Source organism: Oncorhynchus mykiss, chromosome 1, assembly GCF_057628025.1.
Source record: "Oncorhynchus mykiss isolate SJ-2025 chromosome 1, ASM5762802v1, whole genome shotgun sequence".
Lineage (NCBI taxonomy): Eukaryota > Metazoa > Chordata > Actinopteri > Salmoniformes > Salmonidae > Oncorhynchus > Oncorhynchus mykiss.
Window position 1 is genome coordinate 40643987 of NC_143022.1, and position 25421 is coordinate 40669407.

Genomic DNA, 25421 nt, shown 5'->3' on the forward strand with positions numbered 1-25421 from the left:
AGAGTGATATAAATATTTTTTCAAACTTTTTTGAGTAATCCTCTTATTTTAAATGCATTGTCCACACATGTGGTTGTATTGTGTTTTAAATTCTCAAACAAATCTACAGTGCCTTCAGAAAGTATTCATACCCCTTGACTTTTTCCACATTTTGAAAATTTGAGTAACTTTGAAAGTTTCTTCAAGTGCAGTCGCATAAATCATCATGATGAATCTGGCTCTCATGAGGACCATCACAGGAAAGGAAGACCCAGAGTTAGCTCTGCTGCAGAGGATATGTTCATTAGAGTTACAAGTCTCAGAAATTGAAGCCCAAATAAATGCTTCACAGAGTTCAAGTAACAGACACATCTCAACATCAAATGTTCAGAGGAGACAGTGTGAATCAGGCCTTCATGGTCGAATTGCTGCAAAGAAACCACTACTAAACCACACCAATAAGAAGAGACTTGCTTGGGCCAAGAAACACAAGCAATGGCCATTAGACTGGTGGAAATCTGTCCTTTGGTCTGATGAGTCCAAATTGGAGAATTTTGATTCCAACCACCGTGTCTTTGTGAGACGCAGAGTAGGTGAACGGATGATCTCTGCATGTGTGACTCCCACCGTGAAGCATGGAGGAGCTGGTGACACTGTCTGTGATTTATTTAGAATTCAAGACACACTTAACCAGCATGGCTACCACAGCATTCTGCAGCGATACGCCATCCCATCTGGTTTGCACTTAGTGGGACTATCATTTGTTTTTTATCAGAACAATGGCTCAAAACACACCTCCAGGCTGTGTAAGGGCTATTTGACCAAGGAAAGTGATGGAGTGCTGCATCAGATGACCTGGCATCCACAATAACCTGATCTCAACCCAATTGAGATGGTTTGGGATGAGTTGGACCGCAGAGGGAAGGAAAAGCAGCCAACAAGTACTCAGCATATGTGGGAACTCAAAGACTGTTAGAAAAGCATTCCTCATGAAGGTGGTTGAGAGAATGTCAAGAGTGTGCAAAGCTGTCATCAAGGCAAAGGGTGGCTACTTTGAAGAATCTCAAATATAAAATATTTTGTTTAAAACTTTGCGTTACTACATGATTCCATATCTGTTATTTCATAGTTTTGATGTCTTCACTATTATTCTACAATGTAGGAAATAGTCAAAATAAATGAAGAACAATTTGAACACATCTAGCAGCTCTGGTTCCTGCCCGGCTGAGAGTTCAGGAGTGTTCTTCTCCAGCCAATCAGAGGAGCGGATCTGTTGCCTCAGGGCATCAATCAGGGAGTCCAGACTGCCTGTGGGATGGGACGTCTAGCAGTCCAGCAAGACAAAGTCTTCAATGGCTAATGGGATGGCATCAGGGTCAGGGTTATCCTTCTCCCCTGGCTCTTCTGATGATGAGCTGTTCTTGGGCAAGGGTGTTGACTTGACAGCCACAGCTTTGTGTGAGCCTGTTGTGTCCCTCTTTGATGTCATCTTTGTCCCTTCCTTCTCGGTGGCCTCGTTGGTTGTGCCTATGTCAGGGGTGGATGTGGCCTTATCTGTCTCCTCCAGGGCCTTCCTGATCCTCTGCATGCCTACAACAACCACACATAACACAATGAAGATATGGCAAGTAAAGGAAAACAGGACAGAGAAAGGGAGTAGAAAGAGAGGAGGAAAAAAAGGCTAAATCTGTTTCCTGTTTCTATCGTCATGAGAGGAGAAAAACAGATGAAGTGATTGATGAAGGTACCGAGCATCAGGTATTGATGTCGGAACCAGCCAGGAGTGTAGCAGTGGAAGGCTTGGCCACAGCTCAGCACCACCTTGGATTTCAGTAAACACCTCCACAGAGACAGCTCCTCCACAAACGATGGTTCACGCAGGTACTGACAGACAGGGGGAGGAAGGAGAGAGAGATGTTGTTGTTGTAGTTGCTGTTAATGTTATTATCATTACCACTACTACTAGGCCTACTATTATTATTGCTTTATTACTGTTAGTCCGACCATTGTTGTTACATGTGTATTTTGACAATGTAAGTAAATTTAACTTGCCATGTCAATAAAGTCTATTAAATTAAGAGAGAGCGAGAAAGAAAGAGAGAGAGGAGCAACCATGCCAGGAAGAACCAAGACAGCGTCTCCTCACTATCCAGTCTTCTAACCCCAACCCTGTGTCAGTGTCCTTACCTTCCTGAGGTCAGCCCAGATGTAGAAGCCAGCAGGCTGGTGGAGGTAGTGGACTCCCAGGCTCTGTAGCTCCTCAGTCATGTATCTGTGAGCGGCCTGCATTCTCAGCTTGTTAAATGGAAGAAATATCCCATCGATCCAATCTACAATAGAAAACAGGTATGTTAAACTCCCTAATCAGGGTGATATAGTATGTCCTCTCATCTAGTGTGAGTGTGTGTGTGTGTCCGTTCACCTGTCCTGGAGCAGCCTTGCCATCTGATGCTGTATTGGATCAGGGACACCGTGGAACATCCACAGCTTATCCAGAGCTTCGACCAAGTCCCTGTTGTCAGAGTACACAGTTCCCACACACACCCAGCCATCGCAAAGTCCTGCACAAGGACAAAACAAATGAGACAGGCATGAATCTAAGCGGGGGGCCAGATAGTCCCCATAACAACATGTATGTACAAACACATTCAGACACGTATACTCATGCACTCACACACAGTGCATTTGGAAAGTATTCAGACCCCTTGACTTTTTCCACATTTTATTAAGTTATAGTCTCATTCTAAAATACATAAAAGTAATTATGTTTCTCATTAATCTACACACAATACCTAATTTTTTGCATATGTATTAAAACATAAAAACATAAATACCTTATTTACATACAATGGGGGAAAAAAGTATTTAGTCAGCCACCAATAGTGCAAGTTCTTCCACTTAAAAAGATGAGAGAGGCCTGTAATTTTCATCATAGGTACACTTCAACTATAACAGACAAAATGAGAGAAAAAATCCAGAAAATCACATTGTAGGATTTGTTATGAATTTATTTGCAAATTACGGTGGAAAATAAGTATTTGGTCACCTACAAACAAGCAAGATTTCTGGCTCTCACAGATCTGTAACTTCTTCTTTAAGAGGCTCCTCTGTCCTCCACTCGTTACCTGTATTAATGGTACCTGTTTGAACTTGTTATCAGTATAAAAGACATCTGTCCACAACCTCAAACAGTCACACTCCAAACTCCACTATGGCCAAGACCAAAGAGCTGTCAAAGGACACCAGAAACAACATTGTAGACCTGCACCAGGCTGTGAAGACTGAATCTGCAATAGGTAAGCAGCTTGGTTTGAAGAAATCAACTGTGGGAGCAATTATTAGGAAATGGAAGACATACAAGACCACTGATAATCTCCCTCGATCTGGGGCTCCACGTAAGATCTCACCCCGTGGGGTCAAAATGATCACAAGAACGGTGAGCAAAAATCCCAGAACCACACGGGGGGACCAAGTGAATGACCTGCAGAGAACAGGGACCAAAGTAACAAAGCAAACCATCAGTAACACACTACGCCGCCAGGGACTCAAATCCTGCAGTGCCAGTGTCCCCCTGCTTAAGCCAGTACATGTCCAGGCCCGTCTGAAGTTTGCTAGAGAGCATTCGGATGATCCAGAAGAAGATTGGGAGAATGTCATATGATGAACTCAAAATATAACTTTTTGGTAAAAACTCAACTCGTCGTGTTTGGAGGATAAAGAATGCTGAGTTGCATCCAAAGAACACCATACCTACTGTGAAGCATGGGGGTGGAAACATCATGCTTTGGGGCTGTTTTTCTGCAAAGAGACCAGGACGACTGATCCGTGTAAAGGAAAGAATGAATGGGGCCATGTATCGTGAGATGTTGAGTGAAAACCTCCTTCCATCAGCAAGGGCATTGAAGATGAAACGTGGCTGGGTCTTTCAGCCTAACAATGATCCCAAACACACTGCCCGGGCAACAAAGGAGTGGCTTCGTAATAAGCATTTCATTGTCCTGGAGTGGCCTAGCCAGTCTCCAGATCTCAACCCCATAGAAAATCTTTGGAAGGATTTGAAAGTCTGTGTTGCCCAGCAACAGCCCCAAAACATCACTGCTCTAGAGGATATTATGGAGGAATGTGAAAACCTTGTGAAGACTTACAGAAAACGTTTGACCTCTGTCATTGCCAACAAAGGGTATATAACAAAGTATTGAGATAAACTTTTGTTATTGGGCCTCCCGGGTGGCGCAGTGGTTAAGGGCGCTGTACTGCAGCGCCAGCTGTGCCATCAGAGTCCCTGGGTTCGCACCCAGGATCTGTCGTAATCAGCCGCGACCGCGAGGTCCGTGGGGCGACGCCCGGTTTAGGGAGGGCTTGGTCGGTAGGGGTGTCCTTGTCTCATCATGCACCAGCGACTCCTGTGGCGGTCTGGGCGCAGTGTGCGCTAACTAAGGTGGCCAGGTGCACAGTGTTTCCTCCGGCGCATTGGTGTGGCTGGCTTCCGGGTTGGATGTGCGCTGTGTTAAGAAGCAGTGCGGCTTGGTTGGGTTGTGTATCGGAGGACGCACGACTTTCAACCTTCGTCTCTCCCAAGCCCGTACAGGAGTTGTAGCGATGAGACAAGATAGTAGCTACTACAACAATTGGATACCACGAAATTGGGGAGAAAAAAAAAAAACTTTTGTTATTGACCAAATACTTATTTTCCACCATAATTTGCAAATAAATTCATTAAAAATCCTACAATGTGATTTTCTGGATTTTTTTTCTCATTTTGTCTGTCATAGTTGAAGTGGCCTCTCTCATATTTTTAAGTGGGAGAACTTGCACAAATTGGTGGTTGACTAAATACTTTTTTGTCTCACTGTAAATATTCAGACACTTTGCTATGAGACTCGAAATTAAGCTCAGGTGCATCCTGTTTCCATTGATCATCCATGAGATGTTTCTACAACTTGCTTTGTCTCTACCTGTAGTAAATTCAATTGATTGAACATGATTTGGAAAGGTACACACCTGTCTAAGGTCCCACAGTTGAAAGTACAGAGTCCAAGCCATGAGGTCGAAGGAATTGTCCGTAGAGCTCAGAGACAGAATTATGTCGTGGCACAGATCTAGGGAAGGGTACCAAAAAACTTCTGCAGCATTGAAGTTCCCTAAGAACACAGTGGCCTCCATCATTCTTAAATTGAAGAAGTTTGGCACCACCAAAAATAAACTGAGCAATCAGGGGAGTAGGGCCTTGGTCAGGGAGGCGACCAAGAACCCGATGGTTACTCTGACAGAGCTCCTGAGTTCCTCTGTGGAGATGGGAGAACCAACCATCTCTGCAGCACTCCACCAACTAGGCCTTTATGGTAGAGTGGCCAGACAGAAGCCACTCCTTAGTAAAAGTCACATGACAGCCTGCTCCCCAAATACAGCTGTGCCAAACTTGTAGCATCATACCCAAGAAGAATTGAGGCTGTAATCGCTACCAAAGGTGCTTCAACAAGGTACTGTGTAAAGGGTCTGAATACTTATGTAAACGTCATATTTCCATTTTTTATTCATTTTTCATTTAAAAAAAACAACAGTTTTTGCTTTTTCATTATGGGGTATTGTGTGTAGATTGATGAGGGGGAGAAAAAAACAATTTAATACATTTTAGAATAAGGCTGTAATGTAATAGAATGTGGAAAAAGTCAAGGGTTCTGAATACTTTCCGAATGCACTGTATGCATGTACAGGCAAACGCACACACACTCACTTTAGACTCAAACCTTGCTGATCCCCCACATCACATGTGTTCTCTGTCAGTCCAGCAAGCTGCAAGCACAACATTGTTAATGTACATTCAATAAGAAGTGTTTGCGTGTGTGTGTGTCATACCTCTCCATGCTAAGGACACTGTGGAAGGTGGCTGTCTCTTCATACACCGTCAGCATGTACACCTCATCTACAATGGTGTGCAACTCATGCCTGAGACAGGGGGAAGGAAAGGAGAGAACAGGGAGGAAAAGCGAAATAATGTATTATTAATTTGTATTGCACTGTTTTACGATGTTTATTGTTCTTTATTACAAAGGCAATGCAAGCAGGCATTTTAAACACTATCGGTAGACAGCCTGAGGGAGCAGTGTGTAACAGAACAGGGCTGGTTTATGGCTACTGCAACTCAGTGCATGGGTAGTAGGTCTGTAGAGGGTGTTAATGCTGAGAGCGCCACTAAAACTAGAACAGATGGTTTTGGGAGAGTCCTCAGCCCTTAGTTGTACTTTACAGTAAAACTACAGTCATGATACTTGGCGTTTTATGCGCTGAGGGAAAACATATTGTACAATATGGAAATGTGGTGTGAGGAAAAAAATTTATCTCTTGACAAACTCCAGGAAGCCAGTCATGAGGGGAGTGGACCTCAGCCAGGGGGTTATGGGAGTTCACCAGGATCATGACTCTGACATTCACTCCCTGGCAGGAACACAACAAGGGACAGTTATACCGATGATGATTCTAGTGCCTCTATCTTAATTTATGAATTGATAACTATTTCGGTTGGGTTGGGGAGTAGGGGGGTTACCTCACTAGTGGCCTTCCCCATAGCTTTCTCCAGTCTTTCCACAGCGAGGTGGAAAGGCCGACTGCCCAAAGGTTAAAAACACACACAATAAGCACACAACAAATACAACCGAGGGTGGTACAGTGCATTCAGGCCCCTTGACTTTTTCCACATTTTGTTACCTTATTCTAAAATTGATTAAATTGTCGCCCTCCCCGATCAATCCATGAACAGTACCCCACAATGAAAAAGCAAAAACAGGTTTTTAGATATTTTTGAAAATGTATACAAATTAAACTGAAATATCACATTTACATAAGTATTCATGCCCTTTACTCAGTACTTTGCTTAAGCACCTTTGGCAGTTATTACAGTCTCGAGTCATCTTAGGTATGAGGCTACAAGCTTGGCAGGCCTGTATTTGTGGAGTTTTTCCCCATTCTTCTCTGCAGATCCTCTCTAGCTCTGTCAGGTTGGATGGGGAGCGTCGCTGCACAGCTATTTTCAGGTCTCTCCAGAGATGTTCAAATCGTGTCTTAGTCCAGGATCTGGCTGGGGAACTCAAGGACATTCAGAGACTTGTCCCAAAGCCACTCCTGCATTGTCTTGGCTGTGTGCTTAAGGTTGTTCCCCTATTGGAAGGTGACCCTTTCCCCGATGTCTGAGGTCCTGAGCGGTCTGGAGCAGATTTTTTTCATCAAGGATCTCTCTGTACTTTGCTCCTCTCATCTTCACCTCGATTCTGACAAATCTCCTAGTCCCTGCCTCTGAAAAACATCTACTGCCACCACCATGCTTCACCGTAGGGATGGTACCAGGTTTCCTCCAGTTGTGACACTTGACATTTAGGCCAAAGAGTTCCATCTTGGTTTAATCAGACCAGAGAATCTTGTTTCTCATGGTCTGAGAGTCTTTAGGTGCCTTTTGGCAAACTCCAAGCAGGCTGTCATGTGCCTTTTACTGGGGAATGGCTTTCATCTGGCCACTCTAAAATAAAGGCCTGATTGGTGGAGTGCTGCAGAGATGGTTGTCCTTCTGGATGGGTCTCCCATCTCTACAGAGGAACTCTGGAGCTCTGTCAGAGTGACCACCTCCCTGACCAAGGCCCTTCTCCCCCGATTTCTCAGTTTGGCCGGGCGGCCAGCTCTAGGAAAAGTCTTGGTGGTTCCAAACTTCTTGCATTTAAGAACGATGGAGGCCACTGTGTTCTTGGGGACCTTCAATGCTGCAGAACTGTTTTGGTGCCCTTCCCCAGATCTGTGCCTCAACATAATCCTGTCTTGGAGCTCTACGGACAATTCTTTCAAACTCATGGATCGGTTTTTGCTCTGACATGCACTATCAACTGTGGGACCTTATATTGACAGGTGTGCCTTTCAAAATCATGTCCAATCAATTGAATTTACCACAGGTGGACTCAAATCAAGTTGTAGAAATATCTCAAGGATGATCAATGGAAACAAGATGCACGTGAGCTCAATTTCGAGTCTCATAGCAGAGGGTCCGAATACTTTTGTAAATCTGGAATTTCTATTTTATTTTTTTATACATTTGCAAAAATGTCTAAAAATCTGTTTTTGCTTTGTCATTACAGGGCATTGTGTGTAGATTGATGAGGAAACACATTTATTTAATACATTTTAGAATAAGGCTGTAACGTAACAAAATGTGGAGAAAGCCTTCCCGAATGCACTGTATATGGTATACCATATATTGATAAGAATTAAGGCCTACCTCACAGTCGAGGTGAACATAGAAGAGCCGAACACCACTGTAGGGATGCACATCCTCAGTGACCACTATAGAATGGCGTTGAAATAAGGATTGCATCTAAAACACACACACTGAGTCTGAGTACACCTCTCTAACAAACTCAAAATCCATTAATTAAATACAGTACCATGTATTTCACAGTATGATAAGGCATGGGTGACATTTAAAGGTTCAGTTACAGTATATTATGCAATCCATAGGTGAAACAACTGGACATACTATTTGAGTGTACTTTAAGTGAGTTGAACTAACCTTGCAGGTCACAAAGCACTGCGGCTATGGATGAGAAGAGGGAGCCACAGCCATTCATCACCACAACCTGAACCTACACACACACACACACACAAATAAGACACTAGCTTTATGAGTAAAAACATTCTTCATAATTTAAAAGGTTGAGTAAGTACAAATGTTCTCCACAAATGTACCGAAACATCTACTATATGTAAATAGTTGACGATCAGCAAATGCCATAATGTAGTTATTTTGTTAGATACTTCCCCCTATTAGCTGAAATCATATTTTTTTCAAAGCCATTTTAGCTGTCGCTCTAGCAGTTCGGTCTCAACAGATGCACAAATCATGTTTTGAAGTGAGATATAAGAAAGATCATTTTTTAAACTGGTACTGGGCTACCTCTAGCCTAGTGGTTAGAGCGTTGAACTAGTAACCGAAAGGTTGCAAGATTGAATCCCTGAGCTAACATCTGTCATTCTGCCCCTGAACAAGGCAGTTAACCCACTGTTCCTAGGCCGTCAAAATTGACTTTTTGGTCTTAATTTAAGGTTAGGGTTAGGCATAAGGTTAGCAGTGTGCTTAATGTTAGGGTTAGGTTTAAAATGACATAAGAGACATTTTAGAAATAGGCAGGCTATACGACTTTGTAGCTGTGGTAACTAGTGATGACCTTTCTCCCTGGTGCACTCGTTCGTTCGTGAGCTGGCTGCTCGTTCTAAATAGTATCAGCTAATCTGTTCAAATCAGTGGCAACGTGCAGCAGTTGTCATTCGGTTTTTGACATGCAAAAGCGAAATAGGTGTATTTATGCTGTTGTTCAAATGCACAGATCACTTTATATATCGTCTCAAAGAAACTACTGGTAGTTCAAAAACTCGGCATCATATTTCTTTCATGCTGCTTTGTTGACAACTCCCAACCACCTTGCACCCGGGTATTCTGCCAATCAGCAGCCACCACTGTCTTTAACTATTCATACCCATAGATTAATAGCCTACAATCCTTGATGAATACATTCCATTTTCTGTGGGCCTAAGCACTTTTACTGTCATTAATGTGGTAAATGAAAGTCATTAATTGAGTCGAGTCCACTGGTATCACAAGCCTAAATGAGTCACTATACTTATAATACAGTAATAATATAATGAAGTAGTCTAGAAATCACAGCACTCCTTAAAGGCCAGGATTATACACTAGACTAGGGCCATTAAACAGTACAAGGGCTAAGGAGAGGCAGTTTACTCACCTGGGTCAGGGAAACTACAGTAGTGAGACAAGAACCTGGACACCTCTTCTCTCAGACTACAGATCGGATATCGTCGTCGTCATCATCTCCCCCACCACTATTACCATCACCATCATCCTAATCGCTGCTCTAATAAACATATTCCTTCTGTGTAATAAACTGGTTATCGAATTGTAGTTTAAATGTCTCTAATGAATACATGTACCATAACCATGCTTTTCAAATAACACATGACATATGGAGTCATATACAAGGAGATGTCTTACAAGTGGTGGCCTTTCCAGTCATGATACTACAGCAAGGCTGGGTCAATATGTTGCATGTCAGGCTGGGTCATCTGTGGCAGTGAGGGACACAAAAAGGATTCATTTTCTGGACAGAGAGAGAACGGTTACATTCAATAGGAGTGTCATGCACAGGGCCACAGATTAAATATAGCTATGGTAAGTACAGAACCACCTCTCTAATGGACATCCCACTTGCTGGTCAACACCATAGAATAAATGGTTAATTCTGATTGACAAAGTCAGTGATAAGCAGTGGTGGAAAGTACTTAAGTAAAAATACCTAAGTACTACTTCAGTATTTTTTTCGGGTATCTGTACTTTAATGTTCATATTTTGGATAACTTTTACTTTACTACATTACTAAAAAGAACATAATGTACTTTTTACTCCATACATTTTCCCTGACACACAAAAGTACTAGTTCCATTTTGAATGCTTAGCAGTACAGGAAGATGGTCCAATTCACGCACTTCTCAAGAGAACCCCCCTGGCATCTCTACTGCCTCTGATCTGACAGACTCACTAAACACAAATGCTTTATTTGTAAATGATGTCTGAGTGTTGGAGTATGCCCCTAGGTATCCGTAAGTAAATACAATAAACAAGAAAATGGTAAGATCAGCATGAACAAAGATGGGTCCAGAGGTGAAACGTCCCTTGAGCTCCATGAATGCCCTGTTAGCCTCGGGGGTCCAGCAAAAACGGGTCTGAGACTTGCGGGTTAGGACCATGAGAGGTGCTGCCACAGCACCAAAGTTGCGTATGAAAACGCCTGTAAAAATTGGCAAACCCGAGGAACCACTGGACCTGTTTGAGTGAGGTGAGACGGGGCCAGTCGGCGACCACCTCAATCTTTACGGGGTCCATTTGGATGTCTGCGGTAGAGATAATGTGACCCTGGAAGGAAACTTGGGATACGTGGAACTCAAACATCTCTATCTTGATATATAGTTGGCTCTGCAGCAGGCGTCTCAGGACTTGGCGGACATGCAGCATGTGTTCTGGAAGGGTTTTGGAGAAGGTCAGGATGTCGTCGAGGTAAACAAAAACAAACCGATTCAACATGTCCCTAAGAGTGTCATTGGTCAATGCTTGAAAGACTGACAGTGAGTTCGATAATCCGTAGAGCATAACTAAATACTCATAGTGACCCCTAGGGGTGTTTACCTCTCTGGTACAAGTGCGTCCCACCTCGACAATAGCCAGTGAAATTGCAGGGCGCAAAATCCCAGAATTAAAATTCCTCAAACATACAAGTATTATACACCATTTTAAAGATAAACTTCTTGTAAATCCAACCACAGTGTCTGATTTCAAAAAGGCTTTACGGAGAAAGCACACCATGTGATTATGTGAGGTCAGCACCTAGTCACAGAAAACCATTAAATTAATCACTAACCTTTGATGATCTTCATCAGATGGCACTCATAGGACTTCATGTTACACAATACATATCTGTTTTGTTCGATAAAGTTCATATTTATATCTAAAAATGTCAGTTTACATTGGCGCGTTATGTTTCAGAAAGGCATTGTCTCAAACAAACATCCGGTGAAAGTGCAGAGAGCCACATCAAATTACAGAAATACTCATCATAAACATTAATCTAAAATACAAGTGTTTAACATACATTTAAAGATAAACTTCTACTTAATGCAACTGCTGTGTCAGATTTCAAAAAGGCTTTACGGCGAAAGCACACGATTATGTTAGGTCTGCGCCTAGCCACAAAAACCATACAGCCATTTTTCAGCCAAGGAGAGGGCTCACAAAATCAGAAATAGCATTAAAATTCATCACTTACCTTTGATGATCTTCATCTGGTTGCCCTCCCAGGTCTCCAGACAATAAATGTTTGTTTTGTTCGATAATGTCCCTCTTTATGTCCAAAAACCTCAGTTTGTTGGTGCGTTTAGTTCAGATATCCAAAAGGCACAATGCGCGCTCTCAACATCAAGACGAAAAGTCAAAAAAGTTCAAGAAAAGTTAGTAGAAACATGTCAAACGATGTTTAAAATCAATCTTCAGGTTGTTTTTGTCATAAATAATAAATAATATTTCAACCGGACACAAGCTTCTTCAATAGAAAAGGAGAAACAATAAATGCGTGCTCCCGATCCTGCGCAGGACTCATGGCTGGAAATTTCCATTGGCCTCTCATTGAAAGTGTTGTATCTCCCTCATTTTTCAGAGTAAAAGCCTGAAACAATGCCTAATGACTGGCCACATGTAGAGGAAGCCATAGATATTGTGAACTGGGTCCTAAGTCTTTGTATGGTGGATAGGCTTTCAATGGAAAAACAGCCTTTCAAAATTATAGTACTTCCTGCTTGGATTTCCCTCAGGTTTTCGCGTGCCATATCAGTTCTGTTATACTCACAGACATTGTTTTAACAGTTTTGGAAACTAGAGTGTTTTCTATCCAAATCTACCAATTATATTCATATCCTAGCTTCTGGGCCTAAGTAGCAGGCAGTTTAATTTGGGCACGCTTTTCATCCAATATTCTGAATGCTGCCCCCAACCCTAGTGAAGTTAAAGGCATTTTTCCACTCATCTCCCTCCCTGACTCTCATTCAGCGTTGCGGAGGTCCCGTTTGGTGAAGAATTTGGTCCCTTGGGCCAACTCCAAGGCGGCGGACATCAGGGGTAGGGTTAACGATTATTGATCATAATCCGGTTCAGCCGTCTGTAATCGATGCAAGAACATAGGCCTCCATCCTTCTTACCCAAAAAGAAGAAACCTGCACCAGCTGGGGATGTAGAGGGGCAAATGAAACCTGCCTCCAACGACTCCGGGATGTAATTGTTCATGCTACTTCAGGGGTCGAGAGGGAGTACAGACAGCCCCGGGAGGTGTGGAGCCGGGTAGGAGTTGTGGACAATTGGAGGGAAGGGTGGGGGCTTGCCTCTTACTAAAGGCCTCCCGGAGGTTGAAGTATTCGGGAGGGAGAGCGGAGAAGTCTTGGTCTTCAATGGAGGGCAGGAGGACACGGCAAGGCTCTTGGTGGGGGTCTTAAGACATTTAGTCTGGCAGTCCTTACCCCAGTCTAGTAGGTGTCCCGTGGACCAGGAGAACAGTGTGTTATGTAGCGCTAGCCAAGTGTACCCTAGGATAAGGGGGTTCTCGGGAGCAATGATCAAAAGAAAACCAAGAGTCTCTGAGTGGTTCACCCCAACGTGAAGTAGAATGGACTTGGTCTGATATTCCACCTGACCGGAGCAGTCCATCAAGGGCTTGAATTGGCAGAGGAATGGGACACTTCACGCAGGGGATTTGTCATTCTCTGGCGAAGTCGTGATCAATGAAATTATATGCGGCCCAGGAGTCTACAAATGCTTGAATCTGGTGATGATGGTTGTCCCAGTGGAGGGTTGTGGGTAGTGACAGACGGTGACTGGGTAGCCGGAAGGTAACTGCGCAGCTCTTCAGGGTCTCCCCTAGTCCTGGCGAGCCCTCGCGTCAGCTCTGGGCATGTAGCACGGAGATGGCCGAGACCTCTGCAATAGAGTCAGCAGCCTTCACGCATGCGCCTGTCACGCACCTGTGGGCTGACGTGTGCTTCCCAGCTGCATAGGCTCCTCAATGCTGGGTTCGGGGGGCTTGGGGTGCTCAGGAAACCAGGATACTAGCGTGGTGTCAAAAAGGTGCTGTCTCACACGTTCTCTGAGGCGGTTGTCGATCCTGATTGCCAATGTTATCAGGGACTCGAGGTCCTCTCCCTAAACGATATCATAACCGCCGTTGATAAAAGACAATACTGTGCAGCCGTCTTCATCGACCTGGCCAAGGCTTTCGACTCTGTCAATCATCGCATTCTTATCGGCAGACTCAACAGCCTTGGTTTCTCAAATGACTGCCTTGCCTGGTTCACCAACTACTTCTCAGTGTGTCAAATCGGAGGGCCTGTTGTCCAGACCTCTGGCAGTCTCTATGGGGGTGCCACAGGGTTCAATTCTCGGGCCATCTCTTTTCTCTGTATACATCAATGATGTCGCTCTTGCTGCTGGTGATTCTCTGATCCACTTCTACGCAGACAACACCATTCTGTATACTTCTGGCCCTTATTTGGACACTGTGTTAACTAACCTCCAGACGAGTTTCAATGTCATACAACACTCCTTCCGTGGACTCCAACTGCTCTTAAATGCAAGTAAAACTAAATGCATGCTCTTCAACCGATCACAGCCCGCCCGTCCAGCATCACTACTCTGGACGGTTCTGAATTAGAATATGTGGACAACTAAAAATACCTAGGTGTCTGGTTAGACTGTAAACTCTCCTTCCATACTCACATTAAGCATCTCCAATCCAAAGTTAAATCTAGAATCTGCTTCCTATTTCGCAACAAAGCATCGTTCACTCATGCTACCAAACATACCCTCTTAAAACTGACCATCCTACCGATCCTTGACTTCGGCGATGTCATTTACAAAATAGCCTCCGACACTCTACTCAGCAAATTGGATGCAGTTTATCACAGTGCCATCCGTTTTGTCACCAAAGCCCCATATACTACCCACCACTGCAACCTGTATGCTCTCGTTGGCTGGCCCTCGCTTCATACTTGTCGCCAAACCCACTGGCTCCACGTCATCTATAAGTCTTTCCATGGTAACGCCCTGCCTTATCTCAGCTCACTGGTCACCATAGCAGCACCCACCCATAGAATGCGCTCCAGCAGGTATATTTCACAGGTCATCCCCAAACCCAACTCCTCCTTTGGCCGCCTTTCCTTCCAGTTCTCTGCTACCAGTGACTGGAACGAATTGCATAAATCACTGAAGCTGGAGTCTTATACATCCCTCACTAACTTTAAGACTCAGCTGTCAAGAGCAGCTTACCGATCATTGCATCTATACACAGCCCATCTGTAAATAGCCCACCCAACTACATCATCCCCATATTGTTTATTTTTTGCCCCTTTGCACCCCAGTATCTTTACTTGCACATTCATCTTCTGCACATCTATCACTTCAGTGTTTATTTACTAAATTGTCAATACTTCGCCACTATGGCGTATTTATTGCCTTTACCGCCCTAATCTTACTACATTTGTACACAATGTAAATAGACTTTTCTATTGTGTTATTGACTGTTTGTTTATCCCATGCGTAACTCTGTGTTGTTTGTGTCGCACTGCTTTGCTTTATCTTGGCCAGGTTGCAGTTGTAAATGAGAACTTGTTCTCAACTGGCCTACCTGGTTAAATAAAGGTGAAAAATAAATGTGGTTGTGCTGCAGTTGACGCAGGAGTACCGAATGGGATTGATGAAGTAGCAGGGGCATTAAGTAGAGCACTGTGTCCAGAAGTGGCAGAGGATACAGTTGAGTCAGTAGTGACAGGAAGAGCAAACAGTGGGCCAGTAGGGGGCAGTCTGTGTGACAGTGACCAGGGCCCCATTTAACTTGCTAAGGAGCTCCTGCTGTCTCTCTTTCTCTGCCCTTCTTTCCTCCTGCTGCTCCCGCCTATCCTTGGCCTGCGCCTCCCTCTCCAGCCGTGCCTCCTCCATGGTGAGGAGCCTCTGCCAGCTCAGGAACCGGTCTACAGCTTCCTCCAGGGGTCCCCAGATGCCACCTCTCCCACCAGCCCCTCTCCCTGCACGTCAGACGCTTCCTCTGCCTCACAAGGGCTGCAGGTCGGAAGCACTCTGGTTCACGCTGGTTCCCTGTGTCCCAGCCACCAGGACTTTTAAGCCCGAGACCTACCCATGTCCACGACTTTCAGCCCCTACCCTACCCTGGCACAATTGCTTCTGCAAAATTTAAGGCCCTGCCTGAAACCAGTATTAACTTCCTCCATTAACTTCTCCTCTCCGTCTGTCACTCGCTCCCTGCAAGCAGCGTAATCTGCATGTATTCTGCTTATGGCGGCTCTGAGAATCCATAGCAACGACTCAGCTTGGGTTGCTCTGCTCAATGATGAGACAGTTTGCTGTGAAATACTTTGTCACTCTAAACTCTGACAAAACTCAGGGAACATTCTTATTTTCCATTAAATAACCTTTCCTGTTTTATATTTGACAAGGTTGAAGTACAGTGCCTTGCCCCTTTGAACTTTGCAACCTTTTGCCACATTTCAGGCTTCAAACATAAAGATATAAAACTGTATTTTTTTGTGAAGAATCAACAACAAGTGGGACACAATCATGAACTGGAACGACATTTATTGGATATTTCAAACTTTTTTAACAAATCAAAAACGGAAAATATTGGCGTGCAAAATTATTCAGCCCCCTTAAGTTAATACTTTGTAGCGCCACCTTTTGCTGCGATTACAGCTGTAAGTCGCTTGGGGTATGTCTCTATCAGTTTTGCACATCGAGAGACTGAAATGTTTTCCCATTCCTCCTTGCAAAACAGCTCGAGCTCAGTGAGGTTGGATGGAGAGCATTTGTGAACAGCAGTTTTCAGTTCTTTCCACAGATTCTCGATTGGATTCAGGTCTGGACTTTGACTTGGCCATTCTAACACCTGGATATGTTGATATTTGAACCATTCCATTGTAGATTTTGCTTTATGTTTTGGATCATTGTCTTGTTGGAAGACAAATCTCTGTCCCAGTCTCAGGTCTTTTGCAGACTCCATCAGGTTTTCTTCCAGAATGGTCCTGTATTTGGCTCCATCCATCTTCCCATCAATTTTAACCATCTTCCCTGTCCCTGCTGAAGAAAAGCAGGCCCAAACCATGATGCTGCCACCACCATGTTTGACAGTGGGGATGGTGTGTTCAGGGTGATGGGCTGTGTTGCTTTTACGCCAAACATAACGTTTTGCATTGTTGCCAAAAAGTTCAATTTTGGTTTCATCTGACCAGAGCACCTTCTTCCACATGTTTGGTGTGTCTCCCAGGTGGCTTGTGGCAAACCTTAAAATACACTTTTTATGGATATCTTTAAGAAATGGCTTTCTTCTTGCCACTCTTCCATAAAGGCCAGATTTGTGCAATATACAACTGATTGTTGTCCTATGGACAGAGTCTCCCACCTCAGCTGTAGATCTCTGCAGTTCATCCAGAGTGATCATGGGCCTCTTGGCTGCATCTCTGATCAGTCTTCTCCTTGTATGAGCTGAAAGTTTAGAGGGACGGCCAGGTCTTGGTAGATTTGCAGTGGTCTGATACTCCTTCCATTTCAATATTATCGCTTGCACAGTGCTCCTTGGGATGTTTAAAGCTTGGGAAATCTTTTTGTATCCAAATCCGGCTTTAAACTTCTTCACAACAGTATCTCGGACCTGCCTGGTGTGTTCCTTGTTCTTCATGATGCTCTCTGCGCTTTTAACGGACCTCTGAGACTATCACAGTGCAGGTGCATTTATACGGAGACTTGATTACACACAGGTGGATTGTATTTATCATCATTAGTCATTTAGGTCAACATTGGATCATTCAGAGATCCTCACTGAACTTCTGGAGAGAGTTTGCTGCACTGAAAGTAAAGGGGCTGAATAATTTTGCACGCCCAATTTTTCAGTTTTTGATTTGTTAAAAAAGTTTGAAATATCCAATAAATGTTGTTCCACTTCATGATTGTGTCCCACTTGTTGTTGATTCTTCACAAAAAAAATACAGTTTTATATCTTTATGTTTGAAGCCTGAAATGTGGCAAAATGTCACAAAGTTCAAGGGGGCCGAATACTTTCGCAAGGCACTGTACCTGAGACAGGGGGAAGGAATGGAGAGAATAGAAAGGAAAAGTGAAAAAATGTATTGAGTAAAGGGTCTGAATACTTACGTAATTGTTATATTTCAGTTTTTTATTTTAATACATTAGCAAACTGTAACGGCTGTTGGTGGAAGAAGGTGAGGACCAAGGTGCAGCGTGGTACGTGTTCATGTTTGTTTATTGACTCTGAACACTAAATACAAAAGTAACAAGGGGAATAACCGAAACAGTCCTGACAGGTGAAAAACACTAAACAAAAAATAACTACCCACAAAACCGATGTGGGAAAAAGCTACCTAAGTATGGTTCTCAATCAGAGACAACGATAGACAGCTGCCTCTGATTGAGAACCACACCGCCAAACAACAAAGAAATACAAAACATAGAAAATGAACATAGAATGCCCACCCTAGTCACACCCTGGCCTAACCAAAATAGAGAATAAAAGCCTCTCTATGGCCAGGGCGTGACACAAACATTTCTAAAAACAGTTTGTTCTTTGTCATTATTAGGTATCTGTGTAGATTAATGAGGGAAAAAAGCAATTTAATGAATTTTAGAATAAGGCTGTAATGTATCAAAATGTTGAAAAAGTGAAGGGGTCTGAATATTTTCCGAATGCACTGTAGATATTTACCCAAAAATATACGGGGGATTGGAAATGATGCAGACAATTACGAGTATTGAAGCTACAATCTATCTGCAATATTAAGGCTGATCTACCCCCTAAGAAAGAAAATAAAAAAGGTTAATTATGTGGTGTGTTTATACAATAACAAAGTCCAGTTCGTACAGCCTTGAAACATCACCATTGAATTGTACAATAATACAGCTATTACTACGGTAGGCTTGCTGTTGCTAGCTAATTTGTCCTGGGCTATAAACATTGGGTTGTTATTTTACCTGAAATGCACCTCTACTCCGACAATTAATCCATAGATAAAAGGGTCAACCGAGTTTGTTTCTAGTAATCTCTCCTCCTTTAGGCTTCTTCTTATTCTTTCGACATTTATATGGCAGTTGGCAACCAACTTTAAGGCGCATTACCACTCCCAACTGGATTGGAGTGAGGACCTCAGTTCATCTTTCAATCCGACATGTGGATGGATATATGCTCCTATAAACCAATGAGGAGATGGGAGAGGCAGGACTTGCAGCATGTCAAGTGTCACAAACTGTCACAAATAGAACCACGCTACGCAGACACTCGTTGAAGCGCGAGAGCAGTATGGGAGCAATGATTGAATAACATGTAACACAACATGAGCAGTGTGGTCAGCATGTTCCAAAATAAATGTACACATACATGTTATTCAATCTTTTCACCCACACTGCACACGTGTGTCAACGACCCACTGCGTAGCCAGGCACTAAATTAGAACTTGGTTATATCTGTGACGCTTGATGCGTTGCAAGTCCCACCTCTCCCATATCCTCATTGGTTTTTAGGAGCATATACCCATGTGCCATCTCCTTATGTAAGTGTTGGGGCTAAAAATAAAAGTTGCATCTACCCTAACTTCCGATAACATTTCTGAATGAATATCCATGCAAAATAATACAGGAGATTAGGCCAATCAACCTCATCTGCTATTTTAGCCAACCTGAAGTAGAGAATCGCGCGCTCTTCTCACACCATCTCAACTGAGCCCTCTTGACCCAGTCCGGCAGACTTCCCATTGGTGTCATGCTCATCTCCAAACCCGATATGGTACAGCATCTCTGGGTGCGCAGCATCAGAGTTCAGCAGTCAATTCTCAGACTCTGCATCCTCGCAATTTATCTCCAGCAGCTTCCCCAGCCTGGGCAGATGGCCAAAAAGACCAAAGAAGAACCCGCCACGAACGTCGTCAGGGAAATGACCGGACCAAGGTGCAGCGTGGTGAGCCTACATTTCTTTTTATTATGAATGTCGCCAACAAAAACAAGAAACAAAAAAAAACGAACGTGAAGCTTACTTAGGCTATACAGGCCACTAACAAAGTAAACTACCCACCACTAAGGTGGAAAAACAGGCTACCTAAGTATGATTCCCAATCAGAGACAACAATAGACAGCTGTCCCTGATTGAGAACCATACCCGGCCAAAATAAAGAAACTAGAATGCCCACCCTAGTCACATCCTGGCCTAACCAAAATAGAGATGGCCAGAGCGTGACAGTAACCGCCCCCCCCCCCCCCCCCCCCCAAAGGTGCGGACTCCGGCCGCAGAACCTGACTCTATAGGGGAGGGTCCGGGTGGGCATCTACTCCGGTGCGGGACGCAGACCCCGCTCCACCTCTGGCTCCCCCCACTTAGGTGGCGCCTCTGGACTGGGGACCCTCGCTGCAGGCCCCGGACAGGGGAACCTCGATGCAAGCCCAGGACTGGGGACCCTCGCTGGAGTCTCCGGACTGGAGGCTGTCGCTGGAGGCTCCGGACCGGGGTATCGTCGCTGGAGGCTCCGGACCGAGGGACTGCCTCTGGAGGCTCCGGACCGCGGATCAGTGCTGGAGGCTTCGTGCCATGAATCCTCACTGCAGGCTCTGGGCCATGGATCATCACTGGAGGCTTAGTGCCATGGATCATCACTGGAGGCTTTGTGCCATGGATCATCACTGGAGGCTTTGTGCCAATGATCATCACTGGAGGCTTCGTGCCCTGGATCATCACTGGAGGCTTCGTGCCATGGATCATCCCTGGAGGCTTCGTGCCATGGATCATCACTGGAGGCTTCGTGCCATGGATCATCCCTGGAGGCTTTGTGCCATGGATCATCACCGGAGGCTTCGTGCCATGGATCCTCACTGGAGTGAGGAGACGTATAGGCAGCCTGGTGCGTGGAGCTGCCACAGGGCTTACCAGGCTGGCGAGACATTCAGGAGGCTTGGTTCTTGGAGCAGGCACAGGATACACTGGGCCGTGGAGGCTCACAGGAGGTCTCGAGCATAGAGCCTGCACAGACGCACCAGAGACACAGTGCGCAGAGTCGGCGCAGGACATCCTGGGCCGTAGAGAAGCACTGGCGGCCAGATGCGCTGAGCCAGCACCATCTGTCCTGGCTGGATGCCCACTCTAGCTGGAATGTAGCGCACCGGGCTGTGAATACGCACTGGAGACACCGTGCGCTCCACCGCATAACACGGTGCCTGACCAGTACCACGCTCCCTACGGTAAGCATGAGGAGTTGGCTCAGGTCTCCAACCTGACTCAGCCAATCTCCACATTTGCTCACCCAATTTTTTTTTTTTGGGGGGGGGGGGGGGCTGCCTCTTTTGCCTGCTCCGCTGTGCCAACTCCTCGTATTGTCGCCACTACTTTCACCGCCTCTATCTCCCCCCTTTGACGCCGATACTCTCCAGCCTTTGCCCAGGGTCCCTTGCCTTCCAAGATCTCCTCCCATGTCCATTCCTCCAGAAAACGCTGCTCCTCCCGGCCACGCCGCTTGGTCCGTTTGTGGTGGATAGTTCTGTCACGAACATCGTCAGGGAAATGACCGGACCAAGGTGCAGCGTGGTGAGTGTACATTTATTTTTATTATGAATGTCACCAACAAAAACGAACGTGAAGCTTACTAGGGCTATACATTCCACTAACAAAGTCAACTATCCACAACTAAGGTGGAAAAACAGGCTAACGATAGACAGCTGTCCCCGATTGAGAACCATACCCGGCCAAAACATAGAAACAGAAAACATAGAAATAAAGAAACTAGAATGCCCACCCTAGTCATACCCTAGCCTAACCAAAATAGAGAATAAAAGCCTCTCTATGGCCAGGGCATGACACCACCTGGCAGACCATGGAGGTATGCGCCTGCCTCACTTGGGGAGCTCTGGATGACCTGGTGGGCTATAACAGTACTGCCCAAAGAGGAGTAGACTATGGCCGGGTTGGTTCGCTAAAACCCGGTTCATTACATCATAAGACTTCCACGACCTCCCGCCGCACATCATCTTGTGATTGACCTTGATGCGGCGGTACTCCAGTTGAATCTTTTTGATATTCTCCCTGCACTGGTCGCCAGTGTGATAGATGCCTTTCTCTCGCAGGACGTCCGCTATTCGGTTGAAAACATGTTGATTTCTGAGGAAACTCCAACTCTAGTTGGACCGACTCATCTGACCACTGCTGGAGGAGTTCTGCCACCTCTGGGTAAGACCAGTTGCTGCCCCGCTTATATTTTCTTCCGCGGAAGTTCATTTTAGATGCCACTTTGACAGATGATAGGTCCTCTGAGTTATCTTTTCTATGGAAATATAAACAAAAACAACCCTGTTTATTATTCTTTTTAATATTTGTATCAAATAACCAATCATTAGACTGAGTTTGGCTAATGTAGCCAAATAGGCCTTAATATAGGCCTATGCTAGCAGGCATAACGAAATTAGCTAATAAATAATCCGTAGGGTAAAATAGTGTAACTACCCTGGGTTTATAAACGCGGAAATCGACCCTGCCACACAAGCATGCTTTTGGCGCGCCGGACCTCGGGATCGAAGGTCGAGGGTTCGAGACCTGCTCCCTGCTGTTTCATTACAATAGTTATAATCATACTATGAAGCACTCAACTAAAGTAATAACAAAATGGGAGACTATAGCATCAACACAAAGGTTTGTTATGCTTACAGTAAGTAGGCTGCCAAGAATCAGTTCACTCTCTTCAGTAGGCGTGGCTACCAGTGCAGTCAGCTGTCACAGTTTACGCGACACTGTAGAACATGTTCTATTTTTGACGCAGTTAGCAACAATAGCATATGTAAAATAAAATGAGGGGAAGAGAATCCTAAAAATTCTACATCCGGGTTGATGGATCATTTTGGACCGTATTAACAGCAGAGCCTCTGTTTGTCATTGGGTTTGTGTGTTAGCAAGCGAGTCAGAATAAACAGGATCGCTCTTTTGCGCCCTCTCCCATACAACATTGCATGGAAGCCATTATTTATGCATGCACGGTATAAATCCGGTAGATGCCGCTCGTAGACAGTTTGGAAATGTGGTGGCACCACGTATGATCTAACCAAAGACATTAAATTATGAAACTAGACTAAGGGTGTGTTCGTAAAATCCCTCTCGAGTGCGCTCCTGTCGTTCGTAAATTCAGAATCGTCTGATTGTCTGTTCATAAATTCAGAGCGATTCGCTCCAGGAGCGTTCAGAGCGCAGACAGGACGCTCTAACGGAGTTGATCCGAGCGTTCTGACCACACAACGGCAGTCAAGCACCCAAGTTAACTGGTTTAAATTGGCTAGTTTGCTAGCTACTTCCTGACAAAAATGAGAGAACACATCATTCTGATCATTTTACTCGCCCTAGCAGAGCTAGGCTGTTTTCATGTTATCTTGGGCGGTAGCGACTAACTGTGCTGCTAGCACCAGTTAAACTCCGTTTTTTCCAACCTTTACTGACACCTGTCATATTCAACGGGTGTTGTGCATTCATACATGCATATTCTGCGCTCTGGCACACTCAGACGAGAGAAAGGAGAAGATATCCGAAATTAATCTACGAACGCACCCTGAAATTGTCATGGCGACATTGCCTGGCATCGGGTCGCGAAGAACTGCGCATGTGCCACTATTTAAGGTTACTTTCACGAGGTTGGAGTAATAACATGTTCAACTACTTAAGTCATTGGGGTGGAATCTAGGTGGTGCTTTTTTCGATTTCGAGAAATGTAACAACTAAGGAAGAATTGTTCACTTCTCTCATTGACTTCTCAAACCCCGGACTGGTCTATTTCGCAAGCTTTCCCGGAAGTCTCGCGATGTTGCGCCTCTGGGTTTAGAAACTCTGTGCTCTAACGATGACGTAGGGCTGGGGCGTGTGGATTTACTTCCTGGGATTTGTAGCTTGTAAATGCAGTGTTCAAATATCCAATGTACTAATTCGTTGAACGTGGCACGTGATTAACTACAACCAGTTAGCGAGTCGGGAATATCAGAGTTTCTTAGTTCCAACTAGCACTTGAACGCGGCACGATTCCTAGCCAAGTGGACGATGTCAGTTTCTCGTATAAAGGAATTTATGACATTTTTAGAATTTTACAATGTGCTTTAAATATAATAGTTTGTTCGAATAGAGCAGTATGCATGTCACGGAATTGTGTTGAATGCCCTAACGTTACATAGGGGGGGAAAAACGTGTTGGAAGTCCTAGCTAGCTTGTTAACGTTATTTGCACGGAGGCTAGCTGAAACGAACACCATGAGAGGCAACGAGAAGACGTGGAAAGTTTACTCCGAACCAAAGATAACAGAGGGGTGACAATATTGCAGTACCACGATACACCAGGGGACTTGGTGTCTGGGTATGTCACACGAGTAACTCCACAGAGTTCCGAGCCACGCCTCGAGAGGAGAGAGAGCTGTCAACCAGGCAGTTGAGACATGATTTGGTTCTTTCATCCGACAGAATGGTGCAAGTCATAGCCAACGTGTGTTGTTTTGCTCTTTGAGCAAAGAGGTTGGAGTTGGAGGTATCCCGATGTGGGTAGTGCCTTGGCGGGCTGGGAGGGAACGAATTAATGAGAGGCATAGGGTAGCATAAGAGCGCATTCTCTTCCAGTGTCTGACAGCGCTGTCGATACTTCACTTCACAATTTGGAGCTAGGACTCGGGAGTTCGGCGAACATTGGTGCTCTAGCTACACAGGACCAGCCAGCTGTCTGATGTTATGTTTTATTTGATGAAATTAAACCAGCTCTACGAAGCTTGCTTATTGAAGTGCAGGTCCTCAAAGAGATAACTCGTGGTAAGATCTTGGCATAATATATTTTTTTTTTCTAAAGTAAGACATTTACTTGCCTTCAACATAGTCGATTGTGTGTTTTTATTTGTTCCTTCATTTAATTTTTTCCCCTATATAAATGCCTAAATCACTTTTGTATGATTTGTTTTGCATAAATATTGCTATTACTTATTACTATGTTATTGGCATTTTGAGTAGCATACGTCATTGATAATAAGATCATGAGTTACAGTGAGCCGACATAATATGACTGGTCTGAAGATAAGTATCAAAGAAACAAATGACAAGCTTATAGGAGAGTCAGTTTTTGTTCTAAAAATGAACTTTCTGTGACCCAGCTAATCCATCCTCGGGCTATGGTATATCTGATCATTCATGCCCATAGGAATCTCAGCAGGGTAAAACGAAGGTCTTACATTACTGTAGAATGCAAAACAACGTGAAGTGTGGCGGAGTTGTACTGTACATATGCAGAGTTTTCCAATAGGATTTACACTGCATGACACGATTTGCACTTTTTAAAGTAGATGTTTTGGTTACTTATCAGGTCCAATGTCTTAGCCTTTTAGTTCTACGTTCAGGAGCAGTTGTTTTGTTTACCTGTGAACTTCTCTGACTGGCTAACTCTGGCTGTAACTGTTGAACATATTGACCGGATGGTTTCTAGAGTGACCTGAATCCTATTGAAATGACACTCACTTGGGAATGGCCTTTATTTAGGTGACACAGATCTGCAGTGAGGGCCTTGATGTTTTGTTTGGTTCTAAGGAGGTATAGAGTCACTGTCAGGGTGATATAATGGTAATGCTGACATACAACCCTCCTGAGGAATCCATTGACTCAGGTTGTATCAGTGGATTAATGCACCATGCAGTACTATGGGCTGGTGCTTGTCAGTGGCTGGCAGCATTCACCCACTCTCTTTGTGTTTTCCTTAGTAGAGCCAGTCAGGAGCCGAGTCAGACTGAAAATGAAGGGG

At 44.5% G+C, this 25421-nt stretch overlaps 1 protein-coding gene and 1 pseudogene across 4 annotated transcripts in view; one reads left to right on the forward strand and one right to left on the reverse strand.

The window, feature by feature from the left end:
* Positions 1-995: 995 nt before the first annotated feature.
* LOC118966691 (1-aminocyclopropane-1-carboxylate synthase-like protein 1) lies at positions 996-22457 on the reverse strand (annotated as a pseudogene). Its single transcript, XR_016483286.1, has 20 exons — positions 22323-22457; positions 21470-21942; positions 20628-20648; positions 20489-20586; positions 15404-15645; positions 13591-13768; positions 10853-11046; positions 10025-10095; positions 9964-9973; positions 8528-8600; positions 8237-8332; positions 7318-7325; positions 6524-6584; positions 6341-6414; positions 5836-5925; positions 5727-5772; positions 2402-2540; positions 2167-2311; positions 1620-1863; positions 996-1569 (listed from the first exon to the last, which is right to left on the reverse strand). The product of XR_016483286.1 is annotated as a 1-aminocyclopropane-1-carboxylate synthase-like protein 1 (transcript).
* LOC110522396 (furin) overlaps positions 22410-25421 on the forward strand; it is a 179974-nt gene continuing 176962 nt past the window's right edge. Inside the window, exon 1 of one of the 3 annotated variants that reach the window (XM_036977103.2) lies at positions 22410-24445. The gene's annotated coding sequence lies outside the window, so the exon portion shown is untranslated. The remainder of the gene's footprint in view (positions 24446-25421) is intronic. The other 2 variants (XM_036977112.2, XM_036977108.2) reach the window with 2 other exon arrangements.